This window comes from Cetorhinus maximus, chromosome 9 (genome assembly GCF_964194155.1).
Source record: "Cetorhinus maximus chromosome 9, sCetMax3.hap1.1, whole genome shotgun sequence".
Lineage (NCBI taxonomy): Eukaryota > Metazoa > Chordata > Chondrichthyes > Lamniformes > Cetorhinidae > Cetorhinus > Cetorhinus maximus.
Window position 1 is genome coordinate 108,430,701 of NC_135887.1, and position 13,409 is coordinate 108,444,109.

Genomic DNA, 13,409 nt, shown 5'->3' on the forward strand with positions numbered 1-13,409 from the left:
CTAGCTAGACCCAGGTTTTATAGACAGTGCTTCTATTCCTCCAGATGACTGAGAACGAGTGTCGCTGAAGGCTACACGTGTTCAGGGAACTGGTCGGTCACACCTGCCACCTGCTGCAGGTTTTGGTGCCGTGGGGACATGGAGGGCATCCTTTGTCAGTGGCCATGAAAGTGACCACAGCGCTCAGTTTTTACACCAGTGGGTCCTTTCAGGGCTCCACAGATGACCACTGTGGGATATTGCAAGCCTCCATGCACAAATGCATTCATGAGGTCATGGACGTCACCTTCATGAAGGCACAGAACTCTGTGCATTTCACCTGGGATCAGGAAAGCCAAGAAGCAACAGCACTGGGATTTATCCAGATCTCTGGTTTTCCACAGGTGCAGGGTGCCGTCAACCCCGCCCACGTGTCACTCAGATCTCGGTCAACTACACCAACATCCACAACGGAGGTGAAGGCAGCCAGCTGACTGCTACGCCCTGTTTATGATAACGGTCGTCCTCTGGAGGGCTGAGCCACGGAGGGCCCGGGCCTACTTTCAAGGTCCTGCAGTGTGGCAATGGCATCCTCCTCGACTTGTGGAGCTGGATTTGCTGCTGTCACAGGAAGAGGGGATTCAGATGGGCTGGACAATTCCAGAGTCACCTGTGTGGATGTCCCCGGGGTGTCCACCTGCTAAGCTTCCACCTTATGGGTGCCCGAGGGCCCCTGGCTGACTCCTTGAAGAGAAGGGGAAGCTGGAGTGAGATCGAGCTGCCCCACGCCCCTCTTGCGTTGACATCAAGAGCTGGACAATATCCAGGATTAGGCTGACAAGTGGCAAGTAACATTCGCGCCACGCAAGTTTCAGGCAATGACCATCTCCAATAACAGAGAATCCAACCATCATCCCTTCATGTTCAATGGCATTACCATCATTGAATCCCCCACTGTCAACATCCTGGACGTTGCCATTGACCAGAAACTGAACTGGACTAGTCAAAGAAATACTGTGGCTACAAGAGAAGGTCAGAGGCTAGGAATCCTGCGATGAGTAACTCACTTCCTGACTCCCCAAAGCCTGTTCACTGGGCACAAGTCAGGAGTGTGATGGAATACTTTCCACTTGCCTGAAAGAGTGCAGCTCCCACAACACTCAAGAAGCTTGATACCATCCAGGACAAAGCAGCCTGCTTGATTGGCACCACATCCACAAACATTGACTCCCTCCACCACCAACGCACAGCAGCAACAGTGTGTACCATCTACAAGATGCACTGTAGGAATTCACCAAGGTTCCTTAAACAGCACCTTCCAAACGCACGACCACTACCATCTAGAAGGACAAGGGCAGCAGATAGATGGGAACACCACCACCTGGAAGTTCTCCACCAAGCTACTCACCATCCTGACTTGGAAATATATTGCCTTCACTGTTGCTGAGTCAAAATCCTGGAACTCTCTTCCTAACAGCACTGTGGGTGTACCTACACCACATGAACTGCAGCGGTTCAAGATGGCAGCCCAGAAGGCAACTAGGGATGGGTAATAAATGCTGGCCCAGCCAGTGAAGCCCACATCCCATTAATGAATGAAAGAAAATTATTGGAGGCCAACTATGGCATCAGCAATGGAGTTCAGCCTGCACAGAATTGCAGGACCGATGCCCTGGACCAAAGCCTCCAGATCGGCCGCCACCCTACCAGTGTTGCCGTTAGAGCGTTGGCATGCCGGCGTTATCACCTCAGACTGAAGGTGGACAAACTCTTCCATCGTGCCTTGCAATCTGAGGGGTGCACCAGACATCCCTTCCTGATGTTCCCGAGCTTGGCTTTGTAGATCCAGCAACTGAGGTATGACTGAGTCCAGAAGCTCATCATCTGACTTGGCTCAGCAGATTTCTGGTCTCCAGCAGCCGTCTGAGAGCTAGAAACCTGGGAAGTCCCTGCAGCTGATTGCTGTGGATCAGACAGTGTGATGTGCTCACCAGATTGTGACCCCAGGCTACTCTAAAGCTGGGTCCCATCAGGTGTGTGTGTCTGCTCGGGTGGAGAGTGTAGGTGAGCGCTGTGACGGGTCTTCAATGATGGTTTCAGCAGATTCCTCTTTTGAAGTATCTTCGAGGCTTGTGTCAAGGCCTTGGGTCAAGGACTTCCTCGACTGTTTCCTAGATGTGCCTGCGAAAACAAGGAGAGATAATTAGTTCATGGCAGTGTCCTGTGAAACAGGACACATTACTCAGAGCATGGGTGTCAAATGAATGTTTCACCACTGGATCCTCACTTGGTTGAGCACCGCTGACCTCACCGTCAGCACAGGAATGGTCCAGATCTTCTCTAGCCAGCTGGATGACTCTATTTTCAAAGTCCGTGAGGACCTTGATTTCAGGCATTCCTCCACCGGTCTGTGACCTCTCCCTCTTGTTGTGTGCCAGCTTGTCCTGCATAAATAGAGATGGAGGGAGTGTAAGCAGAACACCTACCAAGCCAGAAGATAAGTATGCCCGGCATGTGTGGGTGGTGCGTACTCCGATGGACGGGATGAGGACAATGAAGGTGTGTATGAGAGAGTGATGAGAGGGTCAATCAGCTTCTGACCTCATTACACCCTTGGTTCAAACATGGACAAAAGAGCTGAACGCCAGAGGTGAGGTGAGAGTGACTGCCCTTGACATCAAGGCAGCATTTGACTGAGTGTGGCATCAAGGAGCCCTAGCAAAACTGGAGTCAATGGGAATCAGTAGGAAATCTCTCTGCTGGTTGGAGTCATGCCCAGCACAAAGGAAGATTGTTGTGGTTGTTGGAGGTCAATCGTCTCAGTTCCAGGACATCGCTGCTGGAGTTCCTCAAGGTCGTGTCCTCGGCCCAACCATCTTCAGCTGCTTCATCAATCCTTGCATTATAAAGTCAGAAGTGGGGATGTTTGCTGATGATGTTCAGCACCTTTCGCGACTCCTCAGATAGTGAAGCAGTCCATGTCCAAATGCAGTAAGACCTGAATAATATCCAGGCTTGGGCTGACAAGTGGCAATTAATATTCGGGCCACATAAGTGCCAGGCAATGACCATCTCCAACAAGAGAGAATGTAACCATCACCCCTTGACAGTCAATGGCATTACCATCACTGAATCCCCCACTAACAACATCCTGGGGGTTAGCATTGACCAGAAACTGAACTGACTAGCCATATAAATACTGTGGCTACAAGAGCAGGTCAGAGACTAGGAATCTGCCACAGACTCAGTCTAGCAGCTGTGTCCTTTAGGACTCAGCCAGCTCGGTCAGTAGCGGTGCTGGTGATGCACATTGAAGTGCCCCGGCCAGATTACAATCTGCGTCCTTGCCACCCTCGGCGCTTCCTCCAAGTGGCGGTCCACATGGAGGTGTACTCATTCATCAGCAGAAGTTGCGAGGGGGCAGCGATAGGTACTAATCAGCAGGAGGTTTCCTTGCCCATGTTTGGCCTGATGCCTTGAGACTTCATGGGGTCTGGAGTCGATGCTGAGGATTCCCAGGGCAACTCTCTCCCGACTGTATACCAATGTGCCGCTACTTCTGCTGGTGGTGTGTGGGACATTATCTGTAAGATATGATTCTGTGAGTACCAGGCTGTTGCTTGACTAGTCTGTGAGACAGCTCTCCCAATGTTGGCACAAGCCCCAGATGTAAGTAAGGAGGACTTTGCAGGATTGACAGAGCTGAGTTTGCCTTTGTTGTTTCTGGTGCCGAGGTCGATGCTGTGTGGTCAGTCCGGTTTCATTCCTTTTCGGCTTTTTAGCAGTTTGATACAACTAAGTGGCTTGCTAGGCCATTTCAGAGTCAGCCATATTGCTTTGGGTTTGGAGTCACAAGTAGGCCATACCAGGTGTGAAAGGCAGATTTCCTTCCCTAAAGGACATTAGTGAACCAGATGGGTTTTTACAACAACCGACAATGATTTCATGGTCATCATTAGACATTTAATTTCAGATTTTTTTTGATTCAAAATTCACCCTTTGCCATGGTGGCATTTAAAGCATTGCCTTGGGTCTCTGGATTACTAGTCCAGTGACAGTACCACTACGCTATATTCATGTGTCACTGTCTCTGTTTTTTCTTCTCCACGAGTAGCTGGAAAGGAAAGCCTACAGTTCCCCTGCCGAGCGCCCTGGACCTGAGACTCCCAAGTGCAATTCTTGCCAAATGTGTATTGAATTTTGAGACAAGCTAATTAATTGCTTAGTGTCTCATCTTTGGGGAAAGCAACTACCTCTAGCATTTAAGCACCGATCATCTTTGTATTTTACCAAATATGTGCCACCATGAATCATTGCTCAAAGGGTCATAAATGTGTTAAAATATGATATCTGTGCACCATTACCTCTAGAGTTACTCAATCTATCCTTGACACAATCTTTTCCTCCTCTAAATGTTGCCTAGGTGATGCCATCTGAAGACGTGTCTTTGTCTACATGTACACTGATGACACCCAGCTCGACATCACTACCTGTCTGAACTCCTCCACTGCCCTTATCAGCATGCTTTCTCACAACTAGTCCCAGTCAGGGATAGACTGCAGTTTGTTCAAGTTGGACATCAGTAAAGCCAATGCCCCTTCCACAGACTCATGTAGAGGTACCTTTATCTCAGTTGCATCTTCTTTAAAGCTCCTGTTTCAGGTTGAAACAGACTGTTCAAAATTGCAATATCTTATTTGACCCTGAGCTGAGCTTCTGACCCCATTTTGTTCCATGTCAAAGACTGCCTACTTCCACATTTATAATATTCCATGCCTCTACCTGGGCCTCATTTGTTATCAAAAGCCTCAACCATGGTTTTGTCAACTCCCAGACTCAACTATCCTAAAACCACTCCTTCCCTGCTTTTCATTTTCCACCAGCTATAAACTTCTGCTCATTGAAAGATCTGCTACCCATCATCTAACTACCACCAAATCCTGGTAACCAGTTAGCATTGTGCTCACTGACCTAGTTTTGTCCTTGGCTCCCCAAAACCTCTAATTTAAAATTCTCAATTATTTAAACCTTCATAGCCTCACCCGTCCTCAACTCTGTAACCCAAAACTCTTAGTTAACTCTGTGTCCCTCCAGTTTGGGCCTTGTGCAGCCCCAGCTCCCTTTGTCCCACCTTTGGCAGCTGAATCTTCAGTTCTTTTGGCCCATGCCTCTAGAAATTTCCTTCCTGCACTAAAAAACCCCTTCAGCTTTCTGTCCTCCTTTTAAATATCTCATTAAAACCTATTCCTTTTGACCAAGCTTTTGGTCAAACCATCAAATATCTCCTCTTATGTTTTGTCGTTAAATTTTGACTGCGCTTTTGTGAAGCACTTGGGATGTTATCCTGTTTTGAAGGTGTTACATAAATGCAAGATGATGTTAGAATGGCTGAAGTGACAGGAAGAACTTCACTCATGAGTGTTATGTGCAAGACTAAATAGTAAAGATCCATATCATTCCCATAGCATCTTTGTCAAAATGTTAGGAAACCTCCCAATGGAGTTGTTTAGTAAGTAAAAGGATACACTGTTCTATGATGATATGCGTGTTTACGCGATGAAAGGAATAACTTCAGAGCCACTGATTTATAACAATTGAATAAGTCATCATTTTGATTTTTTGTCCCACTGTTAGATTAATTTTATATACTGATAACTTTGGTCTCAATTATTGCAGAGCAAGGTGACCTAATTGTGTCAATGAATTCAAGAACTGTGAAAGCCCATGTAAATGAAGATGTTCATCTTGAATGCCGAGTGTCAGGTCTCATGAGAGAAATTGACCTGAAAAATGTGGGGGTCCAGTGGTTCTTCCAAAAATTAGGCGCTCCAGATACACTCAGATGAGAGGTGTATCAATTCACTAGTGGAAAACATACACTGTACAGAAAAGGAGCAATAATTTTTGATGACGACTTAAAGAAGGGAATCGCTTCCCTTTTTCTTCCAAATGTGCAATTTGCTGAAGAAGGAGATTACACTTGTGTTGTTTTTATAACCCCAGTGGAAAATCATCAATGACTGTTTCAAGTAAGAGTCTCTCACACTTTCCTTTTTTGATCATACAATCTGTTGAATAGTTACTGCATTAAATTTAAAACAGGTCCGGCAAAGATGTTCATGATCCCACACACAGGTCACAAAATCCAGCACCTTTGGAATTGAGACCGTGCCAGATTTTCAGGTTTTCCTGGATTTTGGACCTGGAATCACACAGGACATACAAAAAAAGAGTTAGGAGCAGGAGTAGACCACATGGCCCTTCAGGCCTGCCCTGCCATTCAGTAATAGCATGGCTGATCTGATTGTAACCTCAACTCCACATTATCACCTCCACCTACCCTTTCTTATCAAGAATCTATTATCTCTGCCTTAAAAATATTCAAAGACTCTGCTGGAAGAGAGTTCTCTGAGGAAGAGAGTTCCAAAGACTCACTACCCTCTGAGAGAAAATGGGCGACCCCTTATTTTTACACAATGGCCCCTAGTGCCATACTCTCTGTTAGGGGGAAGAAAGTAAATGAGAATTTATGGTAAGGGAGAATTCATTGTAAGGGAATGATACTGTTGGAATCTCCAAGCAGCCAGTGCCCACAAGTACATAAACAGTGAAAAAGCACCAGATGAACCTTATACACTCTTGAACTTTGTACACCTTCAGGGTTTGCAATCACCAGCAAGGCCCAGGAGTCAGACTGGAGACTTAGGTTGTAAGAAACAACTAAGATTGAGCCTGTTTACAGCAGCTAGGGAAAGAACAGATGGTTCTAGTTTAGGTAGGAGGGAAGGTCTCTGCCTGGGTGAAAATAGGGACATACAATGCATGTACCTGTTACCAGAGATGTCTGTTTAATATAAACCTATATGTTGACGAGATCGGAATCTGGAAACTGTTCTTGTACATGACCAATAATGTATAAATATGTTGAACATTTGTAATTTAGCAGAGTGCTATCTCAAGCTGCATTGAGATGGTTCTCTCCTTGCCATAGCTCGAATAAACGATCGTGACCTGTACCTGAGACTCCTGTGGTCCATTTGTCAAAGTGACAACAACAATTGGGCGTAGTCAGCAGGATACTTGGATCAGATCCTCAGGACAGCTCTGCAAAGTGGGTGAGTATATTTATTTATCACCCGTAGTTAGTGCAGTAAGCCTACCCGAGAACGGTCCGGTCAAGTATCAAAGGATCAGGAGGAGGACGCAGGACAGGAGATAGGAGGCGCCAGGGGTAAGAGGCGGAGCCGTGCAGGTGGGCTAGCGGTGCCAAAGCTGCGCAGGGAGGGCCGGACCATTACCAGAGATAGGAGGCAGAGCCGTGCTGGCAGGTTACGGTTTGAAATATAACCTTAGCCGAAGCCGCGCAGGGAGGCCAGGTGCCGGTGAAACCCGCACATACCTCAGATAATTAAGTTGTTAGGGCCGTGCGAACGTACCGCGTAGGGATAGACGGAAAATAGGAACAGAATGCCGTCAGGGAAACAAAATAGCGCTATGGAACTCAACTGGGGAACCGCGGACTCCATTATGAGGTTCATAGCAGAACAGCAGTCAAAACGAATCACTAAAAATGCAGAAGGAGGGGTGGAATCCACATGGAACCCCAGGAGAACAAAAACAGTGGTGGATAGAGCAGAAAAAGAATAAGGAAAAGAAAGGGGTGATGGTTATTATTATCTTGTACCTGCAGTTGTGCAGACGGGTTAAAATTAAGTTCCAGTCGACTAGACAGAGAGACAAAGTCAGATTCAGGACAGATCAGAGCAGTGGCAGCAACTTGTAGTGATACTGATCAAGAGGAGGAGAGCTCCGAAGGAGAAACCTGGGGACGTCCCAGATCGGGAGAAGGCAATGAGGAGATTAAGAGGGTTACGGAGAAAGTTAAGCAGGTACCATTCAGCCCGGGGGAGAAGCAGGTTTTGCTAAAAGAACTGCCGAGACTTAAAACTCGGCATAGCAACCCAGATTTTTGGACCAAACTGCGGGATATGCAAGATTTCCATGCAATGCACCCTCTTGATACCCATATACTGGTGAAGGCTAAATGCCCAGGGGATATCAGGGGAAGATTACCCCTGCAGTTTAGAAGTGGAGACTGGGCGAAACCTGGGGACGTCCCAGATCGGGAGAAGGTGACAGCCCTGCACAGGGACTTTGAGGAGGCAGTTAAGGAAGCCTTGGGGGTGTATAATGTCCCGTGCGGGATGACGAGATTTTCCTGAAAGTGTGGAAGGCTGATTGGGAGCCGAAAGGTCCGCTACTGAACTTTCTGTAACTTAAAAAAACAAATTGATCTAAGTTACAAGAGCTGCTTGTGCTGAAGAGGGAGAGAGAGAGAGAAAGAGAGAAAAGGGGGTCCCCCTAGGGAGTTAATAAGCACTAACAGGCTGGAGCTGGGGAAATGTGAGCTTTCGTCATTTTGATTGTCCCTATAGGTGGAGCCTTCAAGATCCCTTTATTTCCCCCACTGCTCTTTGAAGTTTCATTTGGAATATGAGAGTTTTAAGTCGTTAAACAGGGTTAGATGAACCTTGATCCTCGATATTTGATCCAGGACAGAGAAGAGTTTATATTACCAACTGGAGCCAATAAGACTCGTGGAAGATTTGAGCTAGCTTTAGGGTTAGATGAACCAACCTTTGTACCACCCCCTTGCAGACTAGTATCACCAGCTTCCGAGCTGATTGGGATTAATACATACGAGTTGCATTAACTCATACGAGTTAGTATTCTAAAATTCTGAGGGGAAAAATTATCTGAAGTTCAAGGGATTCTAGGAAAACCAAAAGGCATAAACACACGTTCTAGGTGGTTCCAATGGATAAAAAAGGGTTTCTTTTGAAGAGATGAATTAAATATGAAAGGAAATCTGCATCCCAATAGCACTGTTATTTGAAGTTGGGAGAAGGCTTGAGGTGTAAAGTTTAGTGTAGTTTAGAAGATTACTTTTGAATCACTAGGATGCTATCTAAGATAATGAATGTGTCGATAACATACGGGAATTATAACTTGGATACACATCAATACACATAAGAAAGAGGTTGTTTTAATTTTGATAGAGTAAATTACATTTCTTACAAAAGTTTAAAATTTGAGGTTTGGTTCCTAATAATTTCTCAAAAGGGAATTTTCATTTTAAAAGATTTGACAACAATTGACACTAATTCAAATGCTGCAAGCTTTTGTATTTGTAAGTCTGTTCCCAAAATATGAAGCTAAGCTCAAGACCTTGACAAAGTTTGGCAGAAATCCAATTTTTGGCCGAGTCAATGAATCTGGGATAATTCTAAAAGAAAAGGGTCAGACACAATTTAGTGGGTTACTTTTGAGACAATAAAATGTTGTTTGAGAAGAAGATCAGGAAGCAAAACATTTCAATGCCTGATTTCTGTTTTTAAAACTGTTATGAGAATATTTTATTTATTTTAAAGTCTCTCCAGGCAACCTGAACAAGATAAGATGGTAGCTGTTGCATGTGTAAAATGGTATGAGGCAAGTAGGAGAATGAGCTCGGGAAAGAGGACACAATGTACAAACTTTTTTAAGGGAAGTGAATTTGATAATCTGGCCATCAACTGAGACATTGGAAATGCACAGGGGGAGATAAGCAAAGATCTAGAGACAGGGATCCTCGCTGACACGGAATAGTTAATACGGCCTAAAGAGCAAGGAAACATTATAAACGATCAAGACAATAGAGAAACTGACATCAAGAGAATCTTAGGATGATCATGGTCAGGGGAAAAAACTTAGAGGTAGAGCTATGTGGAATCTGGAGTTCAGAAATTGAAATGTAAGAAGAAATAATACTTAACAACAATTTACCACAAGATGGATATAGGTAAAGGGAAAGCTGGAAAAAGGCTAAATAGATGTATTACTGATTGTATTAATGTGCCTGCGTGCTACAAAAAGTAAGACCACAGGATTAACACTATGATGACAGACAGAGTTAAGCAGCTCCCAGAGAGAACCGTCACTGGAAGTGGCCATTGAAAGATAGGATAAGAAGGTGCATTGTAGAGTTGTGTCGGCAGTTTAAGGAATTGAGGTCCGACGTGGGAAGCAGCAGGAGACAATAGGTTGGAAGGACTGGAGGGTGCCTATCCAGATGGATTCAGATCAGGGAACTCATTTCACAGTAAGATTCATTAAAGAAATGTATAAATTTAAATTTAAACAGAAATTCCACATTCCCTACCAGCCAAAGAGCTCGGGGATGGTGGAAAGAATGAACCAAACTTAAAAAAAACATCAATAACAAAAGCAATTCATTGGATAGGGAATAGCCCAATATTCTAATGCGCCTTAGGACTACCCCAAGCAGGACCACCAGGTTCACCCCATTTGAAATAATGACAAGGAGAGCAATGCAGTTACCCGAGAGAATCATAGTAGGAGTGGGAGATGTAGGACCAATAAAAGGAAGGATGCGAGACTGTGTGAGGGAAATAAGTAAGCAATTGCACGAGTTAAGGAAGGAAGTCAGAGACTGACAGGTGATTAAGATTATGGAAACAGGCCAAGTGGGGAATAAGGTGATGGTCAAGGTAAGCGAACAGGCATGAACCATATGAGGTAATTATGACAGGTGATACATGCGCACTTGCAGATATGAAAACGGGAAGTCAATAGAGGCATTACGCACAGTTAAAGATACATGACAATTGACCAAGCGGTAACCCGGAGAACAGGAGCCGATTTTAATGTCTCCACAGATCTCTGATCCTGGTTGAGGGGTATCAGTACTGGCAACAAGGTCAGGGATCATCACTACTCATCCCACACTGCAGGGAGAACTTTGGTACAGCACGGACAGTGCCGAATGCGACATGCAACGGGGAATGATAAATGTAACAGTAGGAGAACAAGTGCTTTTGAATTGTAATAAGGGTTTACTTCAGATCGGGCATGGGAGGTCTGCTACTATCCAGCCACCTTCCACATCTACTTCCACAGTCCAAGTAGAGATAATTGAAGCCCCTCAAACCACACCGACTGACCCACCTTGTCCGACTATGCATCCAGGACCAACGAATGGTTTGGTACTGGTTAATCAGAAGTTTTGTATGATAATGTACACCACGAGCTGGTATCCGTAGTCTTGAACATATCCTGAATTGCCCCGGCCCAGTGATACTCAACCAATATTCGAGCACTATATACGGCTCTAATGGGCCAGCTGATGACTGAAGCATCTCAGTTCAATGGTGAGATGCGTTCAGGCTTGGGAGGGAACCGCGTTAAGCGCAGCCTGATAAATGATGCCGCTACGATATTCAATATAGGGACATCAGTGGTTAATTCAGAACCTGGCAACTGTTGACCAGAAGGTCTGGACCCTGAGCTTTAAGCTTAAGGAGATTCTAGAGCGGGGACAGGGAATTCATAACACCCAATTAAATACAGACCAGGACATGACACGATTAATCCAAAGCCTGGCTACCCTGCTCGAAAGTCATGCGAGGATCAATAAACTGATTGGGATAAAAAATATTTCAGATGAAGCAAGCAGAAATGATGTTTGCACCACCTATGGATCTTGGGCACTGGAACAAGCCCGAGAGAATTTAAGACAGATTAATGAAGGGGTAGTTCCCTTATGGGTAACTAATGAGCATTTATTTAATCTTTCACGACACAAGGATCATGACTTGACCGGTTGCCAGCTCAGAGGTTTAACACGCGCAAATAGAATGAATGTTGAATGTATAGTGAATAGTAATATGCTAATAGGCATTGTATTAGTAATACTTGTCATACCTTTGTCAACACCCGGCAGGACCTTATATAGAGTAGAAAATATTGGGGTTATACGGGGGGATTACTATATTAAGTATCACGATATTCTGCCATAAGCAGTAGTCATAGGAGGAAATATAGTTAGCACCACATTAGAAGAGTGTAGCATAGAAGCCACCGCAGTAGTATGTGCACATCCGATATATGAGACGGAGGAAGCGAAGTGTGGATTTAAAGCAGCAGCAAACTGTACAATGGAAACTATATGGGCTGCAAAAGAACCGACCCATGTTGCATATACAGGGAATGGGAGATATTGTATCACCACGTGGCAGGAAAGAATCCAGTATGGGGGTAACCAGATATTCCCCATCCACAATCATTCGGTGTGTCTACACCCACAGGTGCCAGCAAGGGTGGGGAAGGTGGAACTGGCTGAAATATACAAGAGAGGAACGACTACTATTCAGGTCAAGGAAAGCCTTAAGGATAACCTGACACAGTATTTGAACCAGTTCTCCCTATTCCCCTATTACTAGAGCACCTAACTATGATTCGAAGACAGGCTCAGCAGATATACAGAACTTACTATACACTGCAGCAACAGGTTAGAGCCTTAAAGATGGATATTGAACAAATGGATGCTTCCACCTGGTAGGAGGATCTGTGGAACTGGGGCTCGAGCGTTTAGATACACCCCTGGATTCAGATTATCTCCCAAGCCCTAGTCATACTACAGTTAATATTGATTACGTATCTAACGTACTTGATATACCGCAGCCGGAGGTGACAAAAAAGATGGTGTTAGGGGAGCTTTAGTAGGTGGAGCAGGAATCTGCTAAGCCGGAGGTTTGGATTAAAAGACCAGATGATACAGATGGGTATAAGTACCCATATCCTTTACGTGCCAAAACTGGATACCTGGCCAGTATCAATGGGCGGGTGGTACTTAAAGTGGTGGGGGGGGAGGGGAGCGGACAACACCACTGTATTTGGCTACCTTGGGCTCAGCCAAGGGCCAAAAGGGGGGATTGTTTGGGGGAAGAAAGTAAATGAGAATTTTTGGTAAGGGAGAATTCATTGTAAGGGAATGATACTGTTGGAATCTCCAAGCAGCCAGTGCCTGCAAGTACATAAACAGTGAAAAAGCACCAGATGAACCTTATATGCTCTCGGACTTTGTACACCCTCAAGGTTTGCAATCACCAGCAAGTGAGTCAGACTGGAGACTTAGGTTGTAAGAAACAACTAAGATTGAGCCTGTTTACTGCAGATAGGGAAAGAACAGATGGTCCTAGTTTAGGTAGGAGGGAAGGTCTCTGCCTGGGTGAAAATAGGGACATACAATGCATGCATCTGTTACCAGAGATGTCTGTTTAATGTAAGCCTATATGTTGACAAGATCAGAATCTGGAAACTGTTCTTGTACATGACCAATAATGTATAAATATGTTGAACATTTGTAATTTAGCAGAGTGCTATCTCAAGTTGCATTGAGATGGTTCTCCTCTTGCAATTGCTTGAATAAATGATCGTGACCTGTACCTGAGACTCTTCTGGTCTGTTTGTCAAAGTGACCACAACACTCTCCCACAAGAGGAAACATCCTCTCCACATCGACCCTGTCAAGACCCCTCAGGATCTTGTATGTTTCAATCAAGTTGCCTCTTACTCTTCTAAATTCCAGC